The 19,786-nt window shown below is 38.7% G+C and overlaps 1 pseudogene; it reads left to right on the top strand.

Annotated features, from left to right (window-relative positions):
- The first annotated feature begins 1,993 nt into the window (after nt 1-1,993).
- On the top strand, nt 1,994-18,913 carry LOC145126458 (putative methyltransferase TCM_000331; annotated as a pseudogene).
- The last annotated feature ends 873 nt before the right edge of the window (nt 18,914-19,786 follow it).

The raw sequence follows: 19,786 nt of genomic DNA, 5'->3' as shown, positions 1-19,786 counted from the left end.
TCAGTCATACAATATACAAAGTTTTCCATCCGGCAGAATATGGTGGTCTTTGGATACGCCACAATGACAAAACAGTAGGCATTTGATGCCTTTATTCTAAATCAACATTCATATAATGAGAACCTTAAACAATGGTGATATCAATAGATGTATGATTTGAGAAGTATTATGGAATCCCCAAAACCAGGAAGCATGTCGAAGATTATGTTCATTTCAACTCTTCAACGTTAATAGAATATCACGTCATTTCTGCCACCATAAAGGACTCTTTTTCTTTCAACTAATTTGCAAATCAGTGTCTATCAATATAACATTGCAGGGTCATGATTATGTTCATCATTTATAACATTCAAGGTCCACAAGGCATAAGTGTTATAACAAATTGCAACCAATTCAAATGGACGCTTATTTTTTTTTGTCCACATATTTCTCTCACATTTCTTTATACTTCTATTCACACAGCTTCGATCACAAAAGAGGGATATTGTGTTGTGTTGTATTCATATTAAATAAAAATTTGTTGTGTTGTATTATGTCAAACAAAAACTACAATGCGATTATCCAATTTACCTTTTGTAATTTAAATGGATTAATGGGGTTCAACATATTTATTAAACATATTACATTAAGAAAATAAAATAAATAGGTCAATCTCATTTCAATCTAATTGTTAAACATGATGTAGGTTGGATTGTGAATGTGAATATGTTCAATTAAGCATGTCAATCCGAAAATAACCCACCCTTTTCCACCGTGTGTTAAATATGAGAATAAAATAAAGAACACAAGGATTTACTGTGGTTCACTCGATCAGCTTTATCGAGTTGTGTCGACCACGGATGAACCAAAGAGATTTTATTTAATAATCGTCAACATTTTTTTTGTATAGGGTTACAAATATACAACAAGATGTATTATCGTGACAAGTTGACCTAAAATTTGTTGTCGGCCAAGCCCAAAAAACATTATCATCACACTTTCTGGTCCTTGGCTTAACGTGGACCTTGGCTCGAGCATTACAACTTGTGGATTTTGATGTCATAATTTATCAAACTCTACAACTCAACTTTGTGACCTCTACAAACACCCCCTTAATTGGGATCCAAGTTTGTGACTTTGGGATTATTGCTTGGTTTTCCCTCATTTATTAAAAGGGATAGTGATATTAATTTATTGTTACATAATTTGAGTCTTATCATAGGTTTCGATTTGATTAGCATGTCGAACTCGTAAGGGTGTTCGTATTCGGATTCAGATATCTGGAAAATGCCTTTATCTACTTCACATTTTACCCATCCAAACAAGTTATTCCATTAGTTCATATACATTCATACATGATACAAGTTAAATATTTTAAAATGAGATAGTGATATAAATGGATTATCAATACATGGGTCGATGTATCCACACCATCATACTATTTTCATATAACATTGGCTTTAGAGGAAATGAAAATAGTTAAGTTTAAACAAAAAAAAGTCAGGCACACAGGAGATATACAAAAAATGGTAGCATCTTTACGTCAATTTTCCATAGCTATTCCGTAGGTAATTACCTACAAAAATTTTCCATGGCTATTTTTTGTAGCTAAATCCCATGTTTTCTAGTAGTGTCAAAAGATTGATGTAAATTCCATAAGGGTTGGAGACAAAGAACATCACTAAAAAGTATAAAAGTTTGGTAGTTTTTCTAAAAATCGAGTGGTTTAGGTTTAAGAGGTTCCGGAAGGTTGAACATGGCTGCTACACCAAAAATATCGACTATTTGATGACATGCTTCTTTGTATTCGTCGCGTGTTGGGCCACATAGAGTTTGGTAGGGCAGGTGAGTAGTCGGGCAGATATTCCTTTTTCTTGGATGTGGGAGTGATCTCAGAGAATTTAACCTCGTTTGGGTGATAGCTATAAAGTATGGCAGGTTTCCTATCACATTAGGGACAGGTGGCAGGCTATTAGGCTCGACATCTAAAGTGGGTTTTTTAGGAAATTTTCGTATGGAAAAGTCTGCAGGTTTTAAAGCATACAATCAAGGTAATAGTTAATCTTGAAGCGGCCTTCAGCATATGTTCCGTATTAGCATATTTAGGATGTGGCACCCGCACAAATACATTATTGCTTTCGTTTATAGTTATTGATATAGTCCTTGAGTTGTGTAAACAACATTAAATTAAGGCACCATCATTTCAGGTGTGCTTAAATGATCTTTTTGGAAATGATTTCAATTCCATTTTCCGATTGTTGCCCAACTTTAGTGCAAACCTTAAAAAGGAGAATGGATAAATTTTTGGCTCTTGTTTTGTTTCTGTTATTCCTGGTTCCTTTTATGGTAGGCTTTCTCCAGATGAAAGCTTACACCTTATTCACTCCTCTTATTCTATTCATTGGCTCTCAGGTTTACACATAATATACAGATTGCTTCAAATACAAATTCACAATGACTACAATATATGATAGGTACCTGAAGGCATTGAAAACAACATAGCAAATATATACATCGCAAAAACATTTAGTCCTCCCAATGTGTTTGAAACATATGGAAAGCAATTTCATACCGACTTTATAAAGTTTTTAGAACTTCGTTCCAAGGAACTAGTATGTGGTGGGTACATGGTTTTAACATTTCTTGGTCGAAGTAGTGATGATCCAACCACTGATGATGGTTGTCGTCTTTTGGGGCTATTAGGACAATCACTTCTCGATATGGTGAAAGAGGTATATGTCGTTCTTCATTATTAGGTCCACATACGATAACAAACTAACCTAACAACATTTTATTCAACACTACAGATCTAGCCATTTATGCTATTTAAAACTATATATAGGGGCTGGTGGAAGAATCGAATATTAACTCATTCAATCTAGTTCCCCCATTATGCTCCATGTGAGTATAAAGTTAAGAATGTTATTCACAATGAGCGATCCTTTTGTCTTGATACCTTTTATGTTTTTCAAATTAATTGGGATCCATATGACACGGACTACACAAATTTGAAAGATTTGAAATGAGCAGATTAGTCACATCCATGGGAAAAACTCTTCTAAAGTTGTGAGAGCTATTTCAGAAGCGTTGTCGACATCTCATTTCGAAAATTCAGTAGATATTAATGTGTTATTGTCACACCCCCAAACCAAGGATGGCGGAAACGTCCGGGGGTGGAGGACTTCATGTATAGTATCACAACAACGAGTATAATAGTGCTCAAAGTAAATACAACCATCATAAATATAATTGAAAAAGTTATACCATAGTATGTGTTTACATGTTTCCAATCAATTACACTTATGATGACAAAAAAAATGAAATGTTTGACGTTTTAACGTCCCATCCTCAAAAGCTGTTGATTTCCTGTTTCACTGATTTCCTGAGAATACAAGTAGTTTTGGAAAGAGTGTCAACAATTAAGTTGGTGAGTTCATAAGAGTTTTATTTGAGAAAGAAATCGTTTTCCTTGTTAAAAGCGATAGAGTATGATTCCAGAAAAATCCAATATTTTCTTTAGTAAGTGTGACATGAATGCTCCTATGTTATGCAATAATGTACCCTAGAAAGATCTGTAGATTCCTTCTATAATCACCCAGTGTATATAAGTTATATAAAATTTTAGTTAAATAAATCGTCGAATATAGTGGGTCTGCCCTAGATCCACAACCAAACAAGGAACAGGAAGTAAGGCGGGCCCACCAATTCTAAGTCGATTGCGACTAAATTCATATATAACTCTAACATGTACACTTTGCCATTATAGTTGAAGTCTAACAATTCTAGATGAAACAAAGTTTTGATATCATGAAAGCCATTTAGTGTAAACCTGGTACTTTATAATGTATACTTCAAGAAAAATCCCTTATTTTCCTTATAAAAAGTTATGTAGTCTTAAATCCCAAGACCGAGAATATGAGTGTGTTTTATACTTATAATGTTCAAGTAGTTTTAAATAGATAAAACTCCTTTTCAAAATAGAATTTTCCCTGTAAACTGGAAAGATTGTTAACTCCCTATGTGAGTCGTTATAACCATACTATGACGAGAAATAACCTGCAACAACGTTTTTCAGATGTCAGGATCTTATGACTCTTGTCACCCGCAGACCTGCCGGTCCGGCTTTAGCTAGCAGCGAGGTGTGGGGTGTCATCCCAATATAGATCTATACACAATTATCACGCTCTCCCTACACGAGACTCTGGTTATAACTTACAGGATTTTCGAACCCGTACCCTAAGAGTACGATAGAGAATGTCTCACAACTTACGTTAACTAGTTTACATATAGTTTGAGTATAAAACCTCTTCCGTGGTGGAAGTGAAATCACCTTCTATGAAATAAATTAGTGATATGAAATCCATAAACTATTACTATTATAGTTTATCATGTAGTATATGAAAAACCCATTTGTTTTGAGAGTAAAACCTTTTCCATGTAGTATGCTTTTATCGGAAATTTCATAAACCATACTTATTATAGTTTATTATATGTGACATCCCCAAATTTCTCGGCCAGAAAAGACCGATTTAATTTATGCTTTTAAAATAAAATCAGAGTAATCCTTTTAAAAGATGTTGCGGAATTTGTTCCAAAAAACAAAACATGATAAAATTTATCAAAACCTTTCTTTAAGAAATATATGTTTTCATTTTATATCAAAACCTCGGGATGTCATGTTCCGATACAGATCAAAAGCATAAACAAGACATTATAAGCCTTACAACAGTTATTTACAACTACTAGCCTATAATTCATAAATCACTCATCATCATCCGACTATGTTCGGGGTCCACTACCTGTAATATAAAAAGCTGAGTGGGTCAGGCTTGGGAGCCTGGTGAGCATATAGGGTTTTCAACCCACAATAAACAAATTTATTATGCTTAAACATCAAACAATCAACCAAATTACCCCAACCCCATTATCTTATTTATTTCTTAACGATTTACCCTAAGAATCAACTATCACTCATTCCTAAGGATTCATCCTAAGGAATAGGCACGAAGTCACATCGTCGACGGGGTTTATACAACAGGCACTAAGTCCATAGCTGCCAGGGTTTATACAACATGTGCTAAGTCAATAGCTCTTATTTATCGACAATATTATTCTCAAGAATCTCCTTGCAATACATGTCAATGGGTTTTTAGAGTACGACTGATCAACATATAGTTCACACACTTACAGGTTGCGATCCTGCTAGTGTTCCACAGATCATCTAGAATAGTCCATGGTTGTCATCCATACTCTGCTGAATGACGGGGGCCAACGTTTGGGTAAGTGTTTTTCTCATATTTCACCACTCACCCTCATCTCATGATCTATATCACCGATCATTTCATCTATCCAACTCATCTTTCATCACATACCAACTATTTCATCTACCCATGTTTTACCCAACATTTTTGTAGATAAAAATTATGTATACAGTTTAAATTATTTAAAAACCTGTATAAATCATTCCTTCAACATCCATCTCAATTAAACAAACAATATATATTCACATAGCGCGTATTTTATATAAAATACTTCATATCTATGTGTAAGATGAAAGTGACTACACACTCACATGATTTAATGATAATCGGGCAGCACTTTGTTTCCTAAAACGATCGTTTCTAATAAAACCGAGAGTTTTATTGAGAAACCGGACTCTGCGAGGGTCGGGCTTCAAAACCGAAAAGATAAATTTCTGGGGCACTTCGGGACGTATTTTGGGTGTTTGGTATAATACCGGGGCTTTGGGGGAAGTTGGAATGAAAGAAATATTGGTTTAGGGGTGTAAAATGTCACTTTTCCAAAATATACCCGGGAGGTCTCGCACCCTTCTATTTATAGGGGCGAGGCTTCTGATCGGACGGCTGAGAGGACTCCACGCGGCAGCAGATCCGAAGAGAAAGCACATGGCTCGCACGTGCGAGGGTCCAGGTGTGCGCTTCTGACTGGACCGAAGTCTATGGTCCGAGGGATGGGAGGTGGCGCCTGCGAAGCTCGGACAGCTGGTGCGACACGCATGAGTGCGAGGTGAGGCGGCTTCGGATGCTAGGAGTCACCTAGGCACGCGTCGGACCTCGGTTGGACCAACACTTCGGATGCGAGGGTTGCGACACGCCTCGCCAGCTGGCCTCGATGACTCAGCAGTTCGAACACGTGGCGCGCATAGAGCGAAGGTGACGTGGCCGAAGTATGACTATGCGAATTTTCTCGATTTTTGTGCAAAAACTTCTAAAATCCATAACTTTCGCATACGAGCTCCGTTTTTGACGTTCTTTATATGCACGCGTAGGTAAAATTACGCTCTACAACTTTCGTTTAGACTTCGTCGGCTAATTTTGACTTTAATTTTTATATTATTATTTTTAACAGACCGGGACAGGAAATCCGTTAAAAATTCATAACTTCTTCATCCGACGTCCGTTTTCGTCTGTCTTTTTACCGTTGTACTACTATTGACGAGACCTTCGATTCTCGTTTAGGTCGTGTCGGCTAAAAATCACTCGATCTAAAATTCGAGTTTTTTTGCTGTCTACTGCTAAGCTGAAACTTAGAAAAATCATAACTTTCTCATACGAAGTCAGATTTGGACGTTCTTTTTATACATACTCTCGGTTTAACGAGCACTACGAATTTCGTTTAGATCACTAAGGCTAAAAAGTAGTTTATCAAAAACTCACTTTTTACGTCATTCGGCACCGTGCCGGTTTTGTCGCGAAACTTCGACAGGTCATAACTTCTTCGTTATAACTCGGATTTCGGCACTCTTTATACATCCGTAATCCTTGTCACGACCACTACAACTTTCTTAATAGATATCGGCTTTATCTAATATTTATTTTCGACGTTCATTTTTATTCTTAATTAATTAAATCCTAATAATTAAGCATAAAACACATAATTCACATAATATTCACATAATTTCTTTTTATTTCTTCAAAATGAGTTACAAAGGTTAACCTGGACTATTATGTCAATATTAATGCCTAACCTAGAAACACGGGTGTTACATTATATGTATTTGAAATGAATGGAAAAACCTTAACATGAATGACTAATTTCTGTTTATGATGGTAAACTAACAAGAATGCATCCAAACATTTAGAAACTTATTGTTATGCACTTTGCTCAACATACTACAAAGTGTTGTTAATATGGTAAGCTATGTAACTAGTTTTTACTCTTTCTGCACTGTTTTGAAATCATCATAGAAAAATCATACGAAGTCGAAAACTAACTCCGTAAACTCTGAGAGTTTAGAAAATATGTCTGGTTTATTCATAATTTTTATTATGATTTTTAGAATTCTCTAACTTATGTTAAAGTGTTCATAATCACAGACTGGTCCGAATTCGTTTCTGAAATGATAGGCAGTTTTGTAAAAATCACCCTAAATCGTAGAAAAATCATATGGAGATGTGCAAGTAGTCATTTTAAAGGTATAAACCTGAACTATTTTCATATTAAACAGTTTTGAAAAATATTAAGTTTAAGTTGGGTAAAACAGTTCGTGAATAGGTCACAACTTTTCTGTTGTAAGATGTCAAGTTAAGTTTTAAATATGTTTTGGTGTTTTAACTTGTATTCCCCCCTGAAAACTAAAGAAAACTGGAAAATGTAGGGGTATGAACTCACCTTATGTGATTCCTTGAAGGATGGAAGGTTGAAGATGATGAGTTTCAAGTCTAAATCACTTGATGAACACACGAAGTTTTTGGATGATCCTAAGAACGATTTCGTGTTAATATGTGTGTAGATGATCCAAGAGTGTTATGAAAACATGTAATAGCACTTGAGTTAGAAGTAAATACTTACCAATAAGTGAATAAATGACTCAAGAACATATCAAAAGTGTGGCTGAAAGATGAGAGAAAAAAGGCCCTCTTGATGGTTTAAGAAGTGTATAAGTGTTTGATGGTGAAGCAAATGATCAAGGAAATCCCAGGCATTTCTTTATATGGAGGGTTGTTGGAGCAAGTGGCTAGGGTGAAGGGATGTTTGCCTTGGTTTGTGTGATGTGGATAAGGTTGGACCAATGAGAAAGTGACACATAGGAGGCAAGTGGGCACACTTGACCTACTTGTGGGGTAGAATACTCCTCTTATTATAAAATAATGATTTTTAATTAAAAATCCTTGAAAAATAATTAAAATATGAGTTTTGGGGGTTAAAAATGGTAAAAATGTGAATTTGGTGAAAAAATCTCGTCAAAACGTCAAAAACGGGCTTAGGAAGCGAAAGTAGTCGAAAACTGGGCAATATGGACCGAACCTGCAAGGTTCGGCTCTTAGAGGGTGAGAATCGAGAAGGGAGAAGGAAGGGACCGAAGGGAGGCTCGGGTCCGAAGGGTAGATCTCGGTCCGAAAGTGGGAAGAGGCGAAATAGACCGAAGGCTCGGTCCATTTCGGTTGCTGCTGAGCTTCGGTCCGAGAGGTGCTTCTGACAAGTTCGGTTCTGAGGAGGCTCTCATGCGAAATAGACCGAACCCGAAGGTGACTTCGGTCCTTTAAGAAGCTTCGGCTCTAAGAGGGCAGTTCAGTTCTAAGAGGTTCCCTCTAAGAGGGTTCGGTTCCTGAAAAGGGTTTCGGTCCTATATGACTATTTTTCGAGAAATCTTTCCGTTTTGCGTGATTTTTGACCAAGTTAAGGGTCGGGATGACCCGGATGACTATAAAAAGTTTGAGAGAGATTTTGGGAGAGATTTGGGAGAGATTTCACATACTTGGAGAGATTTCACATATTTGGAGAGATTTCACATATTTGGAGAGATTTGGGAGAGTTTTCACATACTTGGAGAGATTTGGGAGAGATTTCACATACTTGGAGAGATTTCACATATTTGGAGAGAATTGGGAGAGATTTCACATACTTGGAGAGATTTGGGAGAGATTTCACATACTTGGAGAGATTTCACATATTTGGAGAGATTTGGGAGAGTTTTCACATACTTGGAGAGATTTGGGAGAGATTTCACATACTTGGAGAGATTTCACATATTTGGAGAGATTTGGGAGAGATTTCACGTACTTGGAGAGATTTGGGAGAGATTTAATCTTAGCCATTATTATCGCATAATCTCGTAATGCAAGGTTCGTGAACTCCGTTATACTTCGCTTATGATTGTTTTAAGTCCCTGAGAGGGTCCTTAGTCGTGTTTTGAAGTGTTTAACTCCCTTTTTAGGGTTTTACATTGCTATTCACATAGAATATTTGAAACACTTGAATTCTTGGCATGCCAACACACATTTTTTACAAAATATATTTTCTTATACAAGTATTGGTTAAGCTTGACCGGTTTGACATTGTTGACTTTGACTTGAATTTGACGGTTGTCACAGTTATTTCATAAATGGTCCCTACGGAGAAAACCTTGCACACAAATGGTCCTTACCGTGGATGTCCGTTAGATGGATCCGTTAAGTTGAAAGAATTTTGGATAAGGATTATTTCTGCCATTTTTTGAAACTTGTTTAAGGACCATTTGTGAAATTTTACACAAGAGCAATTTGAAATATTACAATTTAGTCTCTCACTTTTTTTCTTTTTACTGTAACGTCCCTAAATTTCTAAGTAAAAGTTTTTGTTTTACGTCAATCAAAACAACCATTCAATCATTCCAAAATCCCATCAAAGTATAGAAAAATATCAAATAGTTATTAGAGTACAAAACAAGTTATAAAATGCGGAACACCGATGGATGCGGTGCAATCACGTCGAGCTCTCCCCTTTGGAACCGAAAGTATCGAAAACATAAAATTAAACTGTAAGCACAAAGCTTAGTGAGTTCCCCAAAATACCACATACCATACATACGTTCTCATGGGCTACCCCCATAGTCTTTACCCTGGAGTTTCATGGGCTACCCCTAGGGTCTTACAACCAAGTGTCATGGGCTACCCCCATGGTCTAGCATCCAAGTGTCATGGGCTACCCTCATGATCTTTTATGCAATTTCCATGGGCTACCCTCATGGTCTTTCATTCAAATGTCACGGGCTTCCCCCGGGGTCTTACATGCAAGTATCACAAAAACAACTAGCATCCTACACAATCCAGTGGGCCGACATTGGTGCCTTCGACCCAAAAGTATAGTGAGAAGACTCACCTCTCAGTCGATACTCACCTACTACTGTTGTTCCTGCCATAAACATCGATGTTACACACTACCTATATAGTTATACTAGGTAAGCCCTTACCACTTCCTCCAAAACTAGGAATTTGACCAAAAGTCAACTCAAGTCAAAATTCAACTGTCAAAGTCACCGGTCAATGCTGACTTTAGTCAACCTCCATATCGTGGCCATCTATGAAAACGCCATGGACCTCATGAAACAAAACATTCGGGCATTTCCCATTCGGCACGTCGTGGCAACCTAAGGCTACGCCGGGGCGCTAGGTTTCTAACAGCTTAATGGGTTAAGCCGTTATCTTCGATGTTTAGAGTTCCAAAGCTCAGATCTGGTCCATTTTATGGTCTAAATGGATAAAGTTTCCAAATTTATCCATTAAGACACCTAAAGAGATCGAGATCTCAAACCCTAGGTCCAAATAAGGAAAAATACAACAAGGACTTAACCATTAATGTAACACCCCGACTCCCAGGTATAAATTTTAAAGCTTTATATTCATATTCTTAGACCTACTCGACGAGTTGGATGCCCCAACTCATCGTGTAGAAGTTGATCAGGCCGCGTGATTTATGGGGCCTACTCGACGATTTGGTGGACCCCAACTCGACGAGTAGGAACTGAATGGGAAAACCCTAATTTTTAGGGTTCGCACCCTATTTAAAGGACTTAACCTGCATCCTTTGGCCTCCCTTATCACCTCATTACCCAAAGAAGGAAACCCTAGTCGTTCTTTACTACTTCCTTGTGTGTGTGAGGTTAAAAGTGTGTGTTTGATGCATTTCTTGAAGAGGCTTAAAGACTCAAGAGCTTGTATCAAGGAGAAGCTTGTAGATCCAGTACCTACTTCGTCTTGGCTTCCATTTGAAGGTAACAAGTTCTTACCTTGATCATTCTAGTGTTAGATCTCCTCATTCAAGGGTTTTAGGCCAATTCTAGCATATTTGTGGGTTATTCCTGGTATTGAGCATGATCTGAAGTTGTAACTTCAGATCTGGACTCCTCTAAGCCCTCATAGTCATAAAGTTATCAAATTTATCAAGCTTTGGCCCTTTTTTTTGGCTTAAACCTCTTCCTTAGCTTGGTTTTGGTGTTTAAGGCCTTGCATGCACGTAAAGTTTGCAACTTGACATGGTAACTATGCCCAAAGAGGCTATATCTCCAATTTGGAGCTTTGGGGTAGCTTAAAAACGTCTGAATGAGGAATGGTTGAAGGAACTCGACGAGTTGGAAAGCCAACTCGACGAGTTAAGACGGGTTTTCCCGTTTTCTAAAATTCTACATGAACTCGGTGAGTTTCTAGTTAACTCGAAGATTTGGTTAGGATTTTCACGACATTTTGGACATTGCATGGACTCGACGAGTTGTCTGGAAACTCGGCGACTCAACTGAGGTTTTCACGATTCTTTGAGTTTCGAAGGAACTCGATGAGTCAGTAAGCTGCACTCGACGAGTTGGGTCAACATGGACTGTTGACCTTAACTATTGACTTTGACTTTGACTAAGGGTTGACCAGTTGGACTTTTGAGGGTATTATGGTAATTTGGGAATTTATGGAAGTGGATCATTTGTGGTTATAGGTGTTGGTGTTTGGAGCCGTGTTTCGGGAGTTTGATATTTCAGTTCCGATCGACATTGTAAGGTGAGTTTTCCTCACTATACTCAAGGTTCGAAGGAACCAAGGGCTGCCCTTTGGATTATTATCCTGCTTTATTGTTAGTGTGATCTGTTAGATCGGTATCCTGGTAGATAGGATGTTCTATGTGGTTATGATGAGTTAGATCAGTATCCTGGTAGATAGGATGTTGCCATGCTTAGTGATCTGTAGATTGGTTTGTCTGTCTGTGGACGGTTATGTGATTATCAGATATATATATACACATGATTGATTGATGGTTGAGGCTTATCTACTTTGTGTGAGAGCCAACAGACCAGGGCATTCCAACCCGATGGTTGTGGGCCAAGAGTATTCCATCCTGAGGATGATTGGACTCATAGTATGCGGGCATTCCAACCCGATGGTTGTAGGCCGAGGGTATACCATCCCGAGGATGATTGGACCCATAGTATGTTGGCATTCCAACCCAATGGTTGAGGGCATGGGGCATTCCAACCTGACGGTTGATTGGGCCCATAGTATGCTGTTATTATATGTGTGTTATTTGTTGTGCGAGTATTTCGGGGGAACTCGCTAAGCTTCGGGCTTACAGTTTTGGATTTTGTTTCAGGTACTTCGGATGATCGCGGGAAGGCGAAGGCGTGATCGTGCACCTCCTCATATTTTTATGATCTTGATTTCTGGGATACTCTGATATGAAACTATTTTGAAAACATTTTGTAATAATTAAAGGTTTTTTAATGCTTGAAAAAGTTTTAAATTGGCTTGAATTTTATCGATGTTAAAATTAATCCCTTAATCCGAAAATTCCTTAACCCAACCACTCAAGAAGAGTTTCCAATACCATATCTAGCATAAAGGTGGGTGCTTTATAGACATGCATGTCCAATGCATGTCTAGAATCCATTTTATGTCAAAATGAGTTAAAAGTGACCAAAAGCTCATGCAAGGTCAAGAACCCCAACCAAAGTCTAGATCTACAAGGTATATTGTTCATGGGACTCAAGAGATTCATAAAGTTGCAACCTTTATCACTTCAAACCAACCAACCATTTCTTATGGACCAAAATATGCTAAGAAGCTAGATCTACAACCAAAGTTTATCAAGATAAAAACTTGAGGACTTACAAATGGTCTAGAGAGTGATTCGAAAGATGAAAAGGAGTTGTTTCCTGATCCTTGGGATAACACCTTCTTCTTATTCCTTCAAAATGCAACAAAACAACACTAAGAGCTCGACACTCAACAAGGGAGGCTAGGGTTAGGCTTTCTAATCTTGAGAGGGTGATGGAGGCTGATAAGGAACCCTAGGTTCAAGGTAGTAAGGTTTAAATATGGAAGAAACCCTAAAAGATCTTAGACTTGGGTCAGAACAGTTGTCACGCCGTAGCGATCCAATAAAACATGCGTTCATTTATTCGATGTCACGTCGTAGCATCCTTGCACCAAGTCGTGGCACAGAGTTTTTCCAAAATTCCATCCTTTGTCCTTGCTAAAAGAGAAAGCTAAACATATATGGAACACGGGTGTTACATTTACATTTTCGACCCTCTTTTTTCACAACTTTGTTATTATATATTTTTAAGTATATAAATAATTTTTGTTGTCTATACTTTATCTAAAATATTCAAACTATAATACATAATTAAATATTTTCATTTTCTATTGTTTATCTAAAAACATTTGAAGCATAACAACATTTTTTATTACATTTTAATTTTTACATGATGTAATTTTTAAGATTTATCTTCATTATCTTATACAAATATATTTATTTTTATGAAAAAAAATATGATGTGTTATTATAAAAAAAATATGTTATTATAGAAATAATAGTATGTTGCTATTTTATTTTAATAATATAAGTATGTGGTTTTGAGTTAAAGGTAAAAATCTGTTTCAGTTTTAAAAAATATATTTATCTTTAAAAATACATTAAATTTTATATTGCTTCAATATAAAATTTTGATATTTAATTTTAAATAATTATGTAGTTTTATCAAATGTTAAATATAGTCCTTAATAAGACATAAACTTTTCGAGTAGTGGTCAGGGTAGGCAACTTGGCATGCCGATTGGATCTGTCTGAGGAGCTTAGTCAGATTCATAGCACCTTCCATGTTAGATTCATAGCACCTTCCATGTTTCTCAGCTTTGAAAGTGTGTGGTTTATGATTCGGCGGTGGTTTCGATAGATGACATCCAGGTCGATGGGCGCCGGAATTATGTGGAGAGGTCAGTGGCTATTCTAGATTGGAAGACGAAGGAATTGTTCAACAAGGTGGTGCCCTTAGTCAAGGTTCAGTGGCAGCATTGGAAGGGTTCCGGGTGGACCTAGGAGCCCGAGGCGGAGATGCGTGAGCACTATCCATATCTATTTGCAGCTGAGTATTTCGAGGACGGAATCTAGTTCAAGTAAGGGAGAATTGTAACACCCGATCTTGGAAGGTATCATTATTTTATTTAAAGTTTAATTTCAAGAATTTTTACCATACGTTGAGCATAGGATAGCCCTCTACACTGAGCGTAGGAGGAAGATTGGAGGCGGGGGTTTAGTGACCTATGTTTTGAGCGTATGTTAAGCTACGCCGAGCGTAGGTGCGAAGTACCAAAACCCTAATCCTTGGGGTATTGAGTTGTAACACTCGGTTTCGAATCGTTTCATTATTCGGGGCCGTGGCCCGATATCCGTTATAATAAGTCTTAGGGCCTTGGGGAAGAAGGGAATTGGCCCTTTTTGGATGTGGGCGTTATAGATTAAGTAATCTGAGTGTTCGTTTGTGTTTCGTAGCCCAAGGGTATAATAGTAATTTGGTAGCTCAGTCCTTTATGAATTTTTGGTTTTAGTTCGGGAAGTTTTAAGGCAAGGGTGAGTTGATAGAAGTGTAGGGCTTCTCGTCACCTTTCTGTGGATATAAAGTTCGATGGAAACGGACTTAGGACGAAGGAGTTATGGCCAAATAAAGTTCTTGTGTTTTGGAGCTTGGTGGAGTACGCGGGATGTACTACCCAAGTACGTTGGGCGTAATGGCTTAATGTATCGTGAGTTCTTTTTTAGTACGCCGAGCGTACTAAGGGGTACGCGGGGCGTACTCTCTTCAGCTAGAAACCCTCATTTTTAGGGTTTTACCCCTATTTAAGCATCTTTTCTTCGTGAGTCTTGACCCTTATCAGCCTCCAAGCCTCCTAAACCCTAATATTCGACCCTTAGCCACCATTTTGGAATTCTTAAGCCTTTGTGAGGAATCTTGGAGTGTTTTTCTGCATCTTGAAGAGTTTAGAGCTTGTTGAAGAATCATCCTTTGGAGTCGGGCTTGTAGATCCAGAAGTTTTTCATCTTTTGCAACCTATTGAAGGTAAAAAGCTCTCATCTTGGCATATTTTTGGTTAGATCTTGCTTGGGGTGGTTTATGGCGCATTTTGGTCCCTTTTGGTTTGTATTTATGAATTTGAGCTTTCCCCAAGAGTTGGACACTAGATTTGGACGTTTTAAGTGTCCCAAATGCATAAAAATGTGATCTTGATAGTTGATATCAACCCATGCATGTGTATTAGCCTCTTTTATGAAGTTGTAAAGTAAGAACTTGGATTTGGGACCCATTGATCCATGCAAAAGCTCAAAGTTATCGAGTTTATTGCTTAAGGCATGATTTGGGATCTAGATCTGAGCATTAGACGTTTTGGCTTAAGGGATTAAGACATTTCTAAGTTAGTTATGGGCTGAGCAAGTACGTGGGGAGTACCTCCTTATACGCGGCACGTACTGGGTCTTTTGGGCGTACGCTAAGCGTACCAACTGAGTACGCGGGGCGTACTTAGTGTGTTGGGTTTTTCTTGATCCGTTGACCTTTTGACCATGGACTATTGACCTGAAGTTTGACCAGGGTTGACCATTAGATATTTTGGGCCTTTTAGGATATTGGGCCTTCTCGAGATAGGCCCATGATGGAGTTGGGCCCAATTTGGATATTTGGGCCTTATTGGGCCTTGTGGTACCATTTATGGAATTTTGGGCTTTTGGACGTTTGGTTTGGGCTTTGGCCTTGGGCCAAGTTAAAGGAAGGGTAAAAAGGTCTTTTAGCCTACTTTGGACTCTTTGTGTGAGTCAGGATCTAGTTATTAATGGGTTGTCATTTTGGTATTTGATAGCGCGTGGATTTTTGGCGGATTTGCAGTCAAATTTTTATCCGTGGGTTTCAGCTGTCTGAGGTGAGTCTCATCACTGTACTATAGGTCGAAGGCACCAATGTCGGTCCATTGGATTATGTTATTGGAAGAACCGGGGGTGATCCTTAGCATTTTTATGAAAGACCTGGAGGTAGCTCCTGGAAAATCAGTATGCAAGACCAGGGTTCGGACCCTGGCAGTTAAGTAGATAGTTAGTTGTAGATTGTATGCTAGTTGTCTCTGTGATGCTTGCATGTAGGGATGAGCATATGGACCGGGGAACCGGCCGGAACAGGTCCCGGAACCGGAACCCGATGGAACCGGTCGGGCCGGGAACGGTACTATAATTTCGTCAATTTTTGGAATCGGGACCCGGTAAGAACCGGTCGTTGGAACCGGCCCCAAACCGGGAACCGAACCGGATAACTCACTCAAATTTTGAAAGTTGCATAACTCACTCAATTTAACTTTTTTGACCTGAATCTTTTTCCTACATGTATATTATGATTTGTAGTTAAGTTTAGACTATAAAAACGCTTGATTTGGTTAAAAATTGAATGAGTTATAAGCCCTGCAAAGAAGGATGTCAAATCAGAATTTTTTTTATGTTTCAGCTATTAAATGTAATCTGACTTTGTTGTTCAAATGTACATAACTCACTCAAGTTAACTTTTTTTTTACCTGAATCTTTTTCCTATATGTAGATTAGGATTTTTAGTTAAGTTTAGACTATAAAAACGCTTGATTTGGTTAAAAATTGAATGAGTTACAAGCCCCGCAAAGAAGTGTGTCAAATAAGAATTTTTTTTTATGTTTCAGCAATTAAATGTAATCTGAATTTGCCGTTCAAATGTGCATAACTCACTCAATTTAACTTTTTTTGACCTGAATATTTTTCCTACATGTATATTAGGATTTGTAGTTAAGTTTAGACTATAAAAACGTTTGATTTGGTTAGAAATTGAATGAGTTACATGCCCTGCAAGGAAGGGTGTCAAATCAGAATTTTTTTATGTTACAGCAATTAAACGTAATCTGACTTTGTTGTTCAAATGTGTATAACTCACTCAATTTAAGTTTTTTTGACCTGAATCTTTTTCCTACACGTATTTTAGGTTTTGTAGTTAATTTTAGACTATAAAAAGGCTTGATTTGGTTAAAAATTGAATGAGTTACAAGCCCCTCAAGGAAGCGTGTCAAATCATACCAGTTCCAAAATTGAAAACCGGCAAAAACCGGACCGGGAACCAGAACCGGTAGAACCGCCGGGCCGGTTCGGTTCTTGATTTTGGCCGAAGTCGGTTCCCGGTTCGGGTCTGGGTCGGGACGGTTCCGGCCGGTTCGATCTGTTTTCTCATGCCTACTTGCATGGAAGACCAGGAGGCGGCTCCTCGCACTTGTCTGTAAGACCCATGGTTTTGGCCCCGGCCTGGCAAGGAAAGACCATGATACGGCTCGTGGCATAATGGAAAGACTATGGTTGACACATAACACCTGCTATTGCATATTTGATATGTATGACTCGTATGTTATGTATGGTATATGGTATTTGGGGAAATCACTAAGCTTTGTGCTTACAGTTGTTGTTTATGGTTTCAGGTACTTCCAGTTCGAAATGGAAGGGCCCGGCTTGATCGCAGCACATACACCCATATTTTCCGTAGTCTTAAGATTTTGGGATTGTACTCTGATAACTGTTTTTATTATAAAATATCTTTAAGGATTTGAGTAAATGATAAATGGGTGTTTTGGTCGTTTTAAAAATGAAATTTTTACCTTCATATTTTGGGGTGTTACAAGTTGGTATCAGAGTCTTGGTTTGAGGGATTCAAACGTACTCTCGGGTGTGCCTGAACTTAAACTGAGGGTTTGGTGAAAATTTTCATAAAATAAATGTTTTATTAAGGGGGTTTCTAATCAAAGAAACGGGTGTGATGCGTGCAATCGGCCGAGCTCAATTAAGTGGTTCCCAGAATACCAATACATGTTTATTATGATATATGATATGATTATGATAATTGCATGCTAGATTAGGGCTAAGGATCTGCTTAGGATTTTATGATAGTAGAGATGTATTTATATGCTTGATTGTATGAGCTTTTAGGATTGCATGCTAGTATGGTTTTCAGATAACTGGATAAAATGGCTTGATTAGTGTATGTTGGTTAGATTTTTCGTTGCCTGAATGTTGCTTGATTTGTGCTTTGTGGGACTCTTAGCTATGTGGATCAACTACTAAGTAAATATGCTAAATCACATGTGGCACAGGTTAAATAATCTCAAAGTGATAGATCTAACCCTATTGCACAGCTCTTGTCTGAGTCCAACCGTTTTAGGGTTGAGTATTTTACTCGAAGGATTATCTGATCTCTGTTGCATGTGACTATATTCATGAGGTAGTTAGTTGACATTGGTGGGAGCCTTTCAGCAGCTAAGGGCTGGGTGAGGTCGGGAACCTAGGAGAGCCTAGGAAATGCTCCAGTGGGTTTAGTTGTGCTGTTTAGCGATAAATGGGCGCATCAGTTTGAGGAGGTGACTTAGAGGATTTAGGATGATTCCTGAGGAAAGTATGGATAGGTGTGGAAGGTACTATTGAGCCCGTACTACTGAAAGCACATGATCCATACTTGAATCGGGGAGACTCTTGGAGAATCTAGGAAGCTTGTGGGATGAGGATTCTTGAGTATGTTCTGATTATTTTCATGATTGTATTTCAGTTTGGTGATGAGCACTCAGGGAGGAGGTTCAGTTCTGGTTCCGGCTCAGGTGCAGGTACTGAGCCGATTAACGACCAGATGCGGGAGTTCATCTCGTCTGAGATTACCCGCGGTATTTTGGAGCAGACTCTTATGATATTTGGTACAGTCAAGGATAGGATTCTGGAGATTTTGGATGAGCGCTTGGGCGCGTTCCGTGCTGAGGTTATGGCTATTGTTAGAGCTCGTACTCTTTCTTTCCGTGAGTTCTGTGCGTATGGAGCTCCCGCATTCTATGGGGAGAAGGACCCCATTGACAGTAGGAGGTAGTTAGTGGATATGGCTAACGTGTTCAAGACGAGTTTCTGCCCCGAGGAGTCGAAGGTCAGATTTGCTTCCTGCCTTTTGAAGGAAAGGGTACAGGACTGGTGGGAGGAGGTAAGGTGTGAGGTGGGTGGTGATGTTGTTGATGTGATGACATGGGATGATTTTTCGACCAGGTTCAGAGTTGAGTTTGCACCGGTGATTGAGGTGCAGCGATTGGCAAGGGAGGTTTCAGGACTTTCGTCAGACTATAGAGACTATGGTAGAGATCACTGCCAAGTTCCGGGAGAGGTCTTTATTGGTTCCGCAGTATGCATCAAATAAGGAGATAAAGAAGGTAAGGTATCATGATATGCTGAGGGATGACATCAGGGAGTTTGTGAATAAAAGGGTGCAAGACCCTGAATGATATGATTTATAGAGCCTGAGAGCGGGAGATCGATTTAGAGCACCTGGGGAAGAGGGGGCTAGATCAGGTGCAGACAGTGGAGGGTCCCGGGAAGAGACCCAAAACTTCAGATCAACGATTAAGGGGCCAACAGGTTCGGGGTCAGTGCAGCACGTGCGGGAAATTGCACGATGGAGTTTGTCGTTCTAGGGATATGGGCTGCTACAAGTATAGCGGGGTTGGTCATGTCAACATGGATTGTCCTCAGGGGGCAAACCCATTATGTTTTCATTGCAATCAAGTGGGCCACAAGAAGGTCGACTGTCCGATGATGAGGGGAGGAGCAGTGAGTGCACCTGCTCCGGTTACTTTGAGGATCACTAATGATCGAGAGAGTAGGGTAGGAGCCCCAACAAAGAGGAGCCGAGCATTGTAGTGTCAGACATGGGAGGCCAGGGTTCCATCAGGTGCTATTGCAGGTATGATATCTT

The sequence above is a fragment of the Lactuca virosa genome, chromosome 7 (genome assembly GCF_052849685.1).
Source record: "Lactuca virosa cultivar CGN04683 chromosome 7, Lactuca_virosa_CGN04683_v6, whole genome shotgun sequence".
Taxonomy (NCBI): domain Eukaryota; kingdom Viridiplantae; phylum Streptophyta; class Magnoliopsida; order Asterales; family Asteraceae; genus Lactuca; species Lactuca virosa.
This window is presented reverse-complemented; position numbering and strand designations above follow the sequence as displayed.